Source organism: Dendrobates tinctorius, unplaced genomic scaffold, assembly GCF_039654945.1.
Source record: "Dendrobates tinctorius isolate UK_male_01 unplaced genomic scaffold, ASM3965494v1 ptg000025l, whole genome shotgun sequence".
Taxonomy (NCBI): Eukaryota; Metazoa; Chordata; class Amphibia; order Anura; family Dendrobatidae; genus Dendrobates; species Dendrobates tinctorius.
The window spans coordinates 22,776,186-22,788,308 of NW_027361693.1; the positions used below are offsets into that span (position 1 = coordinate 22,776,186).

General features: G+C 39.3%; 1 protein-coding gene across 2 annotated transcripts in view; it reads right to left on the reverse strand.

Moving 5' to 3' along the window:
• The window catches only part of LOC141084632 (cadherin-9-like), a 453,456-nt gene extending 443,379 nt beyond the window's left edge, over positions 1-10,077 (reverse strand). The window contains exon 1 of one of the 2 annotated variants that reach the window (XM_073569459.1): positions 9,504-10,077. The gene's annotated coding sequence lies outside the window, so the exon portion shown is untranslated. The remainder of the gene's footprint in view (positions 1-9,503) is intronic. The other variant, XM_073569458.1, reaches the window with a different exon arrangement.
• Between the last annotated feature and the right edge of the window lie 2,046 nt (positions 10,078-12,123).

Here is a 12,123-nt window from a genome sequence, read left to right on the forward strand (position 1 = left end):
GACACAGCCTCTCCTGCTGCACTTTCGTATGGCGGCTTCCACCTTTCTCACACCCCCCGCCCCAGCAGCAAACATGGTGGAGGAGTTGGTTTTCTCCTGTCAGATACCTGCTCCTTCACCCCAATCCCACTGCCACCCTCTGTTACCCTCCCTTCCTTTGAGGTGCACTCTGTGCGCATCTACTCCCCCTCCAACCTCCAACTGGCTGTCATCTACCGCCCCCCAGGGCCAGCCACCACCTTCTTTGACCACTTCACCACCTGGTTACTTCATTTCCTTTCCGCGGACATCCCTACTATCATCATGGGCGACTTCAACATCCCCATTGACACTTCCCTCTCAGCTGCCACTAAACTTCTATCTCTCACTTCCTCCTTCGGCCTCACTCAATGGTCTTCTACAGCCACCCACAAAGATGGCCACACACTGGACCTCATCTTCACCCGCCTCTGCTCCCTATCTAACCTCTCTAACTCACCTCTTCCTCTCTCTGACCACAACCTGCTCACATTCTCCTCCCTCTTCACTCCATGTCTACAATCCCCACCCCACAAACTTTCACACCCTCGCAGGAATCTTAAACACCTTGACCTACACTCATTCTCCGAATCCCTCCTCCCTCTTACAGATATAAGTTCCTTACACAATGCGGATGACGCTGCCGCTCTATATAACACCACAATAGCTGTAGCTTTGGAATCCGCTGCCCCACTTACACATACCAAAACTCGCAAAATCAACAGACAGCCCTGGCACACCAGCCTGACCAAAGAGCTGAGGCGAGCTTCCAGGGCTGCTGAGCGCAGATGGAAAAGATCCCACTCCAACGAGCATTTCATCGCATTCAAACAGTCCCTCACTACTTTCAAGACCACACTCGCCACAGCTAAGCAAACCTACTTCTCATCTCTCATATCCTCCCTGTCTCACAACCCTAAACAGTTATTCAACACCTTCAATTCTCTCCTCCGCCCCCCAGCACCTCCTCCCTCCCTACTCATCTCAGCTGAAGACTTTGCCTCATTTTTCAAGCAGAAAATTGATAACATCAGGGACAGTTTTGGTCAACAACCCCCAGAGCCCTTCCTCCCGACTTCCCAGCCCTCCACCTTCAAAACCAACTTCTCCACCATTACAGAAGATCGACTCTCCACTCTACTCTCAAGATCACATCTCACCACCTGTGCACTCGACCCGATCCCATCCCACTTCATCCCAAACCTCACCACAGTCTTCATCCCAACCCTAACCCATCTCTTCAACCTATCACTAACAACTGGTGTTTTCCCCTCAAGCTTTAAACATGCCTCCATCACACCTATCCTCAAAAAGCCCTCTCTTGACCCATCCTCTGTATCTAGCTATCGCCCTATATCACTTCTCCCATACGCCTCCAAGCTACTGGAACAACACGTCTACCTTGAACTGTCCTCCCATCTCTCTTCTTGCTCCCTCTTCAACCGCTTACAATCTGGCTTCCGGTCACACCACTCCACTGAAACTGCCCTTACTAAGGTCACCAATGACCTCTTAACTGCCAAGAGCAAGCGACACTACTCTGTCCTCCTCCTCCTGGACCTGTCGGCTGCCTTTGACACAGTGGACCATTCCCTATTATTACAGACCCTCTCATCCCTCGGCATCACAGACTTGGCCCTCTCCTGGATCTCATCATACCTAACAGACCGGACATTCAGCGTCTCCCACTCACACACCACCTCCTCACCTCGCCCCCTATCTGTCGGAGTCCCACAAGGTTCAGTCCTAGGGCCCCTGCTGTTCTCTATTTACACCTTTGGCCTGGGACAGCTCATAGAATCTCATGGCTTTCAGTATCATCTTTATGCTGATGACACACAGATCTACATCTCTGGACCAGATATCACCTCCCTACTAACCAGAATCCCTCAATGTCTGTCCACTATTTCATCCTTCTTCTCCACTAGATATCTGAAACTCAACATGGACAAAACAGAATTCATCATCTTTCCCCCATCTCACGTGACCCCCCCTACGAACCTATCAATTACAGTAAATGACTGCCCACTCTCCCCAGTCCCACAAGCTCGCTGCCTCGGAGTAATCCTTGATGCTGATCTCTCCTTCAAACCACATATTCAAACCCTTTCCACTTCCTGCCGACTTCAACTCAAAAATATTTCACGCATCCGTTCATTCCTCACCCAAGAATCTGCAAAAACCCTAGTCCATGCCCTCATCATCTCTCGCCTTGACTACTGCAACCTCATGCTCTGCGGCCTCCCCTCAAACACTCTCGCACCCCTCCAATCTATTCTAAACTCTGCTGCCCGACTAATCCACCTGTCCCCCCGCTATTCCCCAGCTTCTCCCCTCTGTCAATCCCTTCACTGGCTCCCAATTGCCCAGAGACTCCATTACAAAACCCTAACCATGACATACAAAGCCATCCACAACTTGTCTCCTCCATACATCTGTGACCTCGTCTCCCGGTACTTTCCTGCACGCAACCTCCGATCCTCACAAGATCTCCTTCTCTACTCCCCTCTTATCTCCTCTTCCCACAATCGCATACAAGATTTCTCTCGCGCATCACCCCTACTCTGGAACTCTCTACCACAACATATCAGACTCTCACCTACCATCGAAACCTTCAAAAAGAGCCTGAAGACCCACCTCTTCCGACAAGCCTATAACCTGCAGTAACCACCGATCGACCAAACCGCTGCACGACCAGCTCTACCCTCGCCTACTGTATTATCACCCATCCCTTGAAGATTGTGAGCCCTCGCGGGCAGGGTCCTCTCTCCTCCTGTACCAGTTATGACTTGTATTGTTTAAGATTATTGTACTTGTTTTTATGTATACCCCCCTCACATGTAAAGCGCCATGGAATAAATGGCACTATAACAATAAATAATAATAATAATAATATATATATATATATATATATATATATTGACTTCCTACAATTGTCAAAGACTGTGTTTAATTGAAGTGGGATACACTTTGTTTTATACACTTTTTATTCATGATAAAAAAGTGAACAAGGAACCTACAATTTCTGAGTATGTAAGCAGTAATACAGTTAAATAAATCTATATACATCATACTAGCATATGTGATGAGCAAATTTGCCGTTATGCAGTCTCAGCAGTTTGCTAGAATTTCTGCCAAGAAATTAGATTTGCATTGAAGTTTTTCCATGTCAGGTGAGTGTTCCTTATTATTTTCTGGGATCGTTTGGGAACAAATGTTCAACTTGCCAGTCCTGTGCTTAGTCCTCCATGCATTCTCTATGTCGCTTCCATCATCTTCACTCAGCATCATTGCTGAATGGTTCTCAGACGTTACATTGTGTATTATGACATTATGATGTGAGTCGTGATATGATGATGGAAAAGACAAAAAGCAGGCATATTTTTTTCCTAACCATGGACTAAAGTGATTGAGTGGGGAAAACCCCATTCGATAAGAAGCAATTCCAACTAAAGATAAAATAATCAATTTTTTAAATAACAGAATAAAAAAACAATTAAAAAGACAGGACAAAAAAAGCATCCAAAAAAGGAGAGAAAAATAGTATGGTTTTTAAAATTTACTTATGTGCAGTCCATATTAAAGGCTCTGCATTAGTGCAATACCTATTAAATGTTCAGTGCAACACATGTGAAGGAGCTCAGCATATAACCTCACCCACCAAGAATCAGTACTTCCATGAATGCAAAAATAGCCATAATTTTACCTGCAAGAAAGTAGTACTGAGAGATGTGTTGATAACTGCATTCCCCTCACACCCAAAGGGCTCCGTTTCGCTGCTCGCCTCTTCTGGGAGAGCCCTCTGCCCTGTCTTTTTAATTGTTTTATATGCTTCTTATCAAATGAGGTTTTCCCCACTCGATCATGTTAGTCTATGATTTTGAAGTGCCTAACGCATATTATTCTTGGACATATGGGAATAATTACATTTTTTCCTGGCCTGCTACACTTTAGCAACATGGCAGACACTAAATTAATGAATTTGCATGTAATAAATTAAAAAAAACTTGGATATTGGAAAATCCCAATTTATTTTTGAAAGCTTCAATGCAAATCTCAAAGTTTTTGTTGTCCAGCAAATTCCTTAAAGTTTGGTTCGAATTTGATTCGCAACAAATGTATTTATCCTTCTATATTTTTTTGGTAACTTAATTATTTCTGTCAGGTCATTCACATTTCAGACAAGACAAGTATATCAAAGGAGAATTACAAGATTGAGCAAATACTGAAATAAGAGTTACTGTAGACAAGCAAAAAGTGACAAGAGTGTTGAGAAAAGGTGAAGGAAGATGAGAATGGATTTATATAGTCTACTGAAACCTAAAATTGCAGTGCAAAGGGCCTTTAATACCGTCAATGAGATTTAACCGTTAGGAAGAGTGCTCCATTCGAAATACTCATATACAGGGAAGGAAGTCAATTTTTGCTGAAGTGTTTGTTTCCAGAAAAATGCAATGAGGCAGCACAGGATGGCATTACAGCTTGGATGAGTAGTGGGAAGGACTTCAGGAGGAACATTTATTAAATAAGTTAAGAAGAGTAGAGGATCAAGTTTACCAAGGCACTGATTATTATTCAAAAATAAAAACAATTCCTAAGTAGGACAAAAAATACATAAATAAAAATAGAAATAAGGTATTTAAGACCTAGCGACAACACAATGATAACAAAACACCACAATTCTGTACAGCTATTTAAAATTGCTCAGTCATGTGATTGGTTAGCTCCGCAGCAAACATTATGCAAAAAGCCTTTAATGAACCTCCAAAAATACTTGTAGAAGAAAGAAGATATCCCTGATGGATTATATATTAGGTGACCTGAGCTGTACCTGATGAGTGGCAGTCACGGAAATATTTTGGCTCATTCTAGGCGTTTTTGAGTCAGGACAGTGGACTTACTTGTTATGGCCAACTAAGAGTCTACAAACAGGGGATCTGTACATGCATGAGCCTCTTGAGTGAGGAGAGGTTGAAATTAAGTTACATGGAATAAATGTATCTCCTCACTCATTGGGAAGTGACTGCAAAAGGATTCAAAAGGGTAGCACAGGTTTTCTGCACTAACGGACACATTTGAGGCAAGTAAGATTATTTAGGGTGTATATAGACAAAGCGAGTGGTTATTTGTCAGCTGTGTCTGCTAACAACACCTTCTTTGCATGTCAACCTTCCAACAGTATTGCATGCTAAAATTGAGAAACTGAAAATATTTTTTTTAGCCTAAGTTTTTCGAGCAACTCCACAGAATAGTGCTAAACTCTACAAATAACTGCTCAATTGATGTCATGGAAAGTACAGAAAAAAACAATATAGTCAAATCTTTATACTTTCATCTTCTCTTTCAGTTTTCATTCTTATGCTTTATATTTGCTAATTTACCGTATCTTTTTAAATTTCCATTACTGCCACTTTTAGCTTATCAGGTTACATACTTATCACTAATGGATTTCTTCGCCTTAGCTATTTATTATATTGACAACTGTGTTTTAATACCAAAAAATGGAAGTAAAGGAAAACACAGATCAGATAAAGTCAGAAAGAATATTATTTTTTTTCCCTTTCTTTATATTATGCTCAAAAAGACAAAAGATTGGCCAACTAATGAAAAAATAATTGTGGATGATAGCATCTGCCTGTATACATCTGCTTAATCAATGTCAAGATAAAAACAGATGCCTCTAATGTTTTGTGCATCCATCATACATGATCAGCATTTGAATAATTTAACAAATTTTGGTTTACCCAACATTAATGTCACAATACCGTATCTAAAAAAAGTAATTTTCTTAGAATTCCTTCCTTTGATTTTGCCAGATGCGCTCAGCGGCCATATATATTTAATGTACATTTTTCAGCAAGTGTATTTTACGTTTAATGTTCTACAGCAGGATATATTTTATTAATTAAGTGTTGTATTGAAATATTTTAATGAATATCATTTTTGATGAATTTCTTATGACATTTAATGATTATATACTCAAATGGATTTTTCGTACTCTAATGAGCTGGAAAAAGGATTACTTGTTCTTGATGAATGGAGAATCCCTTTCTTCACATCTATAGTTTGCGGTGTTACTGTTATTAGTCACTTTGTCCTTGAGCAATTGTAATCTTTGCAAGTATTTTATAGTGAAAGAAACATTTCAGCGTTTCATACAATAGAAAGATATGCAGCAATTTATTATTCAGCCACTGTGCGTGCAAGGCTAAAAAATAAACAGGTATAGGTTCACAATCTTCACAATTACAAACATTTAGTATAGATTTTTGTAAATGTGCTGTCACTGAACCTTAGGTCTACTTGCATCCTGATAAATTATGCATGCAGTACTCAGAAAATAAAATGTACATTTATTGCCCTAGGAGTGCAATACAATACCCAGAAAAAAATTATATAGGAGTTCTATACATTTTTTCAGGTATGGAAAGCAATTAATATCATTCTGGATGTGACAATTTGCCCAGATATCCACACTGATTTGTTAAATGGTGCATGCATAGACCCCATAATACCATACAGATCCCACAGTGAATGACTATATAGAGCCTACATTGCCCAGATACTAATTAAAACCAATGCATGGATAGTGGCATACATTACCAACATGTATAAAGCCCACCATATTTATGTCCACCCTCACATTAAATTAATTTACGTTACGCTTTTAATTTCTCATGAAAAATATTCAATATAGAATTGCAATATGCTAGCAAAACTCTTGATAGGCTTCAATTCTGATCATAACTAGCGATGAGCAAGTATGCTCGGTTAGTCTCTGAGTATTTTGGCATGGTCGAAGATTTAGTTTGTGTCGCCGCAGCTGCATGATTTGTGGCTACTTGACACCCTGAATACAAAAGGGGATTCCCTAACAAACAGGCATTCCTCACATGTATTCAGGCTGTCTAGCGGGCGCAAATCAGGCAGCTGTGGCAACAGAAACTAAATCTCCTAGCACGCCAAAATACTCAGAGATCACCCGATCATGCTCGGGAAAACCCAAGCAACGAGTATACTCGCTCATCACTAATCATAACCACTTGGTGGCCACCTATAGACATCTAAATCTTGTGACAAGTTGTCATGAAATCATATTTTTTTAGAAACCTGGTCTTCTTGCATTACACACCCCCGAATATATCAAGCCAAAAACACATCTATGGAAATGTTTGTATAAAACCCAAAAGTATTATATGTTGCACAACTAAATCCTTAAAATTAGGGCACTACATCGCCCACATACAGTCAAGAGAAAACAATGATCTCCCATACCAGGCAGAAGCTATTCTCAGAACTAGTTTTGTTCCACATATTATTGCATGGACCATCATTTCTTCTGTCCGGTGCAAGAACACTGATTTCGCCTTCTCCTGGCAGTATCTGATGATACCTGTACATTCTCATTGACAAGCATAGCAATATTATAGGTTACCTCTTTAGGTATAACTCTCTCAAACCTCTAAGGGTCATTTTAGTGAGAGATTATCATTTTTTGGGTAGAGACAAGTGACATCTGAAGATCAGTAGCAGCTTATATTTCCATGGGGCCCATTTATCAAGCTCCATTATGAGATACGTATTGGTAATATTATGGTTACTATGGAATTTGCAAAATATATAACTGAATTAAAAAAAGAAATCAAAGTGTGCATGTCATTTCATTAAAGAAAATATTCCAAAAAAGAATGAAAGCTAAGGCATGAAACCACCAGTCACATAAATATGAAAGATTTCCCTGGATTAACACACACACTCTTAAGGATACCGGCAATATGGATAGTGTCAGCATCAGCCGGGTAATCGTAGCTTATACAGATATACTTGTGTGATAGCAATCGTAATACATTGCGAAGCAAAGGAGATTTACAGGATGGTTCTCTACGACTTGTATACAGATTAAAGTTGGGTTAGAGGGGAAGAATGACTATCAGTTTATGTCCACAGTCTAACTTCTCATATATATTTCTTGAAAATGACTTTTTTTTAAAATTATTAAAAATGTGAAAGCATACGCAGCATTTCTGAACAATGGCAAACCAGATGGTTAGAAAACGATCTTTGTCCAGCTATTCACACATCACCTTGAGTAATATATCTATTTTTTTCCCCATATAAAGAGCTGCCAGTCAATAGCAGACCTTTATTGTAATTGCATTACATTCATCCCTGGCCTTGATTTAACTATTGTGCTTGGAATATTCGACTCACGATCATATTATTTCATTTTTAACCATCTAGCAAAAGCTGATCCCTACGGAATTACATTTCTTCTTTGGATTTTTATATGACTGTTTACGTATTTAGTCAGATTTTTAAGCCTATGCTGACTCATACATTACCTGCCAATATAATGCAATGCTTAGTGTAACCAGGAGTAATCTGGCAGATATCTATCTGAAGCTTGTGAAGAGTGAGAACTTTATGTTGCAGAAGTTATATCTTGTAAGATATATATATATATATTTTTTCTTATGGATAATAGAACAGGTTCCAAGCTATATCTATCTATCTATCTAGCTATTTATATGTGTGTATGTATGTATATATAGATAGATATGTATATATATATAGACTTATGCATATGTATATAATTTGCATCCTGTTCTGTTACATCCTATTATATCCCTGTGACATTACACTACATATTTTGTCTTTTTGGATCAAGATGCTGAAGCAAAAACTGGTGGATCAGATTGCATCCATAAAGAATGAAAGGAGAATTTCAATCTATCCATAAGCATTCACATAAAGTGAGCCACTGCATCACTGGGCTTTTCCCAACTTGTCCATTTGCACCAGTGTTTTTAAAGTACATATATATATAAATGAAGTGAGACATTTCCCTCCAATCTCAGTAAATCTTGATTACTTTACAGCTGGTATTCATCATTTCATGTTCAGGACCTTCAAGGTAACAAGAAATATGCAATTACACCAATTCTCTTATATATTGCTGGCAAGACAAAACAATTTATCATGTAATTGCTGAATCAGTTAATTTTTTTTTTTTGGTTAATGCCAGCTTCTCACAGGTTTTTTTTTTTTTTTTTGCTTCATCCCAGGTTTAGTGTTGATGAATATCTAAAGAAGGTCAAAGCACTAATAAGTTTTCGGCCAGGAATAGACCTACTTTGCCTAGTTTAGACTTGCTGTCTTCTACCAGTCCCCAGCTAGTCACTCTCCATCACCTGATAATGTTAATACTATGCAGAACTAAGCACGTCCCTTTATACTCTGTAATATAATACACAGTGTAAGGTTTATATATATATATACATATATATAAGTATATATGTTTTATACAAACATGTATGTACGTAGGTATGTATATATATATATATATATATATATATATATTATGCGCATGGCAATAGAAATCTGAAATTCTTTTATAACTGCAAACAGTCATTACTTACAGAAAATACTGTTGCAGTAAAGCATATATATAGTAAAGCACAACTAGCAGTGAGTCAGGCACTTACCTTAGTTCAATGGCAGCATTAAGCACATCAATCTCTGTCCGGCAGGTCGCTGTCACTACATTCTCCTCTGTGCTGTACAGTAACTTCTCTGCTCAATCTTCTCTTATCTACAAGGCTTCTTCCAGTATTATTGTAACTCTGACAAGTCAGAGAGATTGCAGTCTCATAGACTGATTGGCATCCTCCAGATTAATAAGCAAGGCTCGGATGTGAAGAGATGGTGCTGCCGATAGAAAAGCAGTATTCAGCATGGAGGGTTAGACAGTGGCTGGGGAAGGAGGAGAACTAGCATGAGGGGATTCTTGGCTGCACACAGAATGATTTGCAAATGAATGGGGTGGGCTGGAGCACAGAGGAGGGGTTTCTTAAAGACTACTTTGTCACAGACTGGATCTAGCCACAGTTAATCAGCCCCATCTAATCTGCTTTCAGCTAGAATGTAGCAGGGTAAGAAGAAAAAAATCTCTGTAACTTCTTCATCGCCAGAAAAATGACATTCCAGCGTCATGCCGTAGGGACTACACAATGCGTTTACATAAGGAGACCTTAGCACGCGGCTTCTGCTAGCAATTGGGATGGACTTGCTCAATTTAAAATCATTCAGACCTTAGATGACTGCGCTGCCAAAAGAGTTTTTTTTTTTTAGATTTGTTGGCAGAGATTAAACATTCCATCTGTTTAAAAAGAGAAGAGATACAAAACCCAGTATTAAATATGATAATTAAACTGCAATCAGCAAATTATAATTTTGAGCAGTATTTAAGATGTGCTGAACTGTAGTTAACTGTCTCATCTTCAACCAGGAATTATGTTTTTTTTTAGACTTTTCTTCAAAATAAATTTGCATGTCAATCAGATGGGACTAAAGCTCCCTTCTCACATAGAGAGATCGACCCCCCCCGCTGGATATCGCTGATCATGCTCGAATGTTCTGGGCCATTTTTTCATTGTTGATGTCCCGCTGGCCAGCGCGCGTCGCTGTGTTTGACCCGACGTCGCTAAGTGAAACGGGACCCTAACCCAGAGGTTCTTCACAGTAAGAGATGGTCTGAGAGATAAGACTTAGGCTACGTGCACACACTGCGGAATGGGGTGCAGATTTGGCCGCGCGGATTTCGTAAAATCCGTAGGTAAATCTGCAGGTCAAAAGACCTGCGGTTTTACCTGCGGATTAGCCTGCGGTTTTTCATCTCCACAATGGAGGAGATGGCAAACTGCAGTGGAATCCGCAGAAAGAATTGACATGTCAATTCTTTCTGCGGTTTCAAAACCGCAGAAAAACCATGCGGAAAAATCCGCACCGTCTGCACTGCGGTTTTTTATCCCCATAGGGAATAATGGTACTGTACACCACAGCAAAAACTGCTGCGGACCCGCAGCGGCCAAATCCACTGCGGAACCGCAGCAGAATCTGCAGCGTGTGCACACAGCCTAAGGCAAACATTAGTATAAATAAAGATCCTACTGTGGAGTAAATAAAAGGTCAGCACCTGAGATTAGGTAAAACTGAGTGATACATTTAGCAAGAATTAAATGATATATACTACAACAAAAATCTACAACTTAGTTGTGTGCTGTTACTTTATATTAGGAAGCTATTGTATATGTGGCATAGTGATGGGTGGTGCTATAGTTTGTCAAGCCTTTCAATTTTTCTGCATAAACTTGACCTAAAACTGCATCAGATTTTCGCGTATGTGCAAAAAGTACAATAAATCAAGAAAACCAAATCAATTGTACCAAAAATATTAGACTTTGTCATTTTTTTTAAATGAAAAAAATAATCCAATATCATGTGCCTGTGCCTTGGAAAAGTACAGTATTTGAATCTTTTAGTATTTGGTGTGACTCCCCTTGTGCAGCAATATCTGCAGATAAATGTTTCCAGTATTCATAAGCACATTGGCTTAATGAAATTTTAGCCCATAACTACCTATAAAAAAAGCTTCAACTCTGTTATGTTGGTGGGTTTTCTCCCCTGAACTTCAGTCCCTTCTACAACATTTCTGTAGGATTAAGGTCAGGTCTTTGATGTGGTCATTGCAAAACTTTAACGTTATTCTTCTTTAACCATTTTTTGCACAGTGACTTTTGTGCTTGGGGATCATTGTCCACATTCTCTTGATATTCAGCTCATAAACAAATATCTTGACATTTTCCTTTAGAAATTGCTAGTATAATTCAAAATTAATGGTTTTATCAATGATGGCAAGGCGTCCTTGCCCTGATCTAGCCAAACAGGCCATATACATGATACCACCCCCACCACATTTCAATAGTGTTATTACAATTTTTATGCTTTAATGCAGTATTTTTTTCTCAAAATATAATACTTTTCATCTGAACCATAAAGTCCTATTTTGGCCTCATTCATTCATTCATTCATTCATTCATTCACATAATATTGTTCCAATAGGAGTTTAGCTTGTTCATGTGATCATTTAGCAAACTGCAGATGGGCAGCAATGTTCTTTTTGGAAGCAATAACATTCTCCTTGCAGTCCAGCCATGCACAACATTGTTGGTTAGTATTCTTCTAATGGTGGACTCGGGAAATTGGAAGGGGTTGTTCACTACTTGAACAACCTATTCTCAATCTGAATTCTTGTTCACAGTAAAA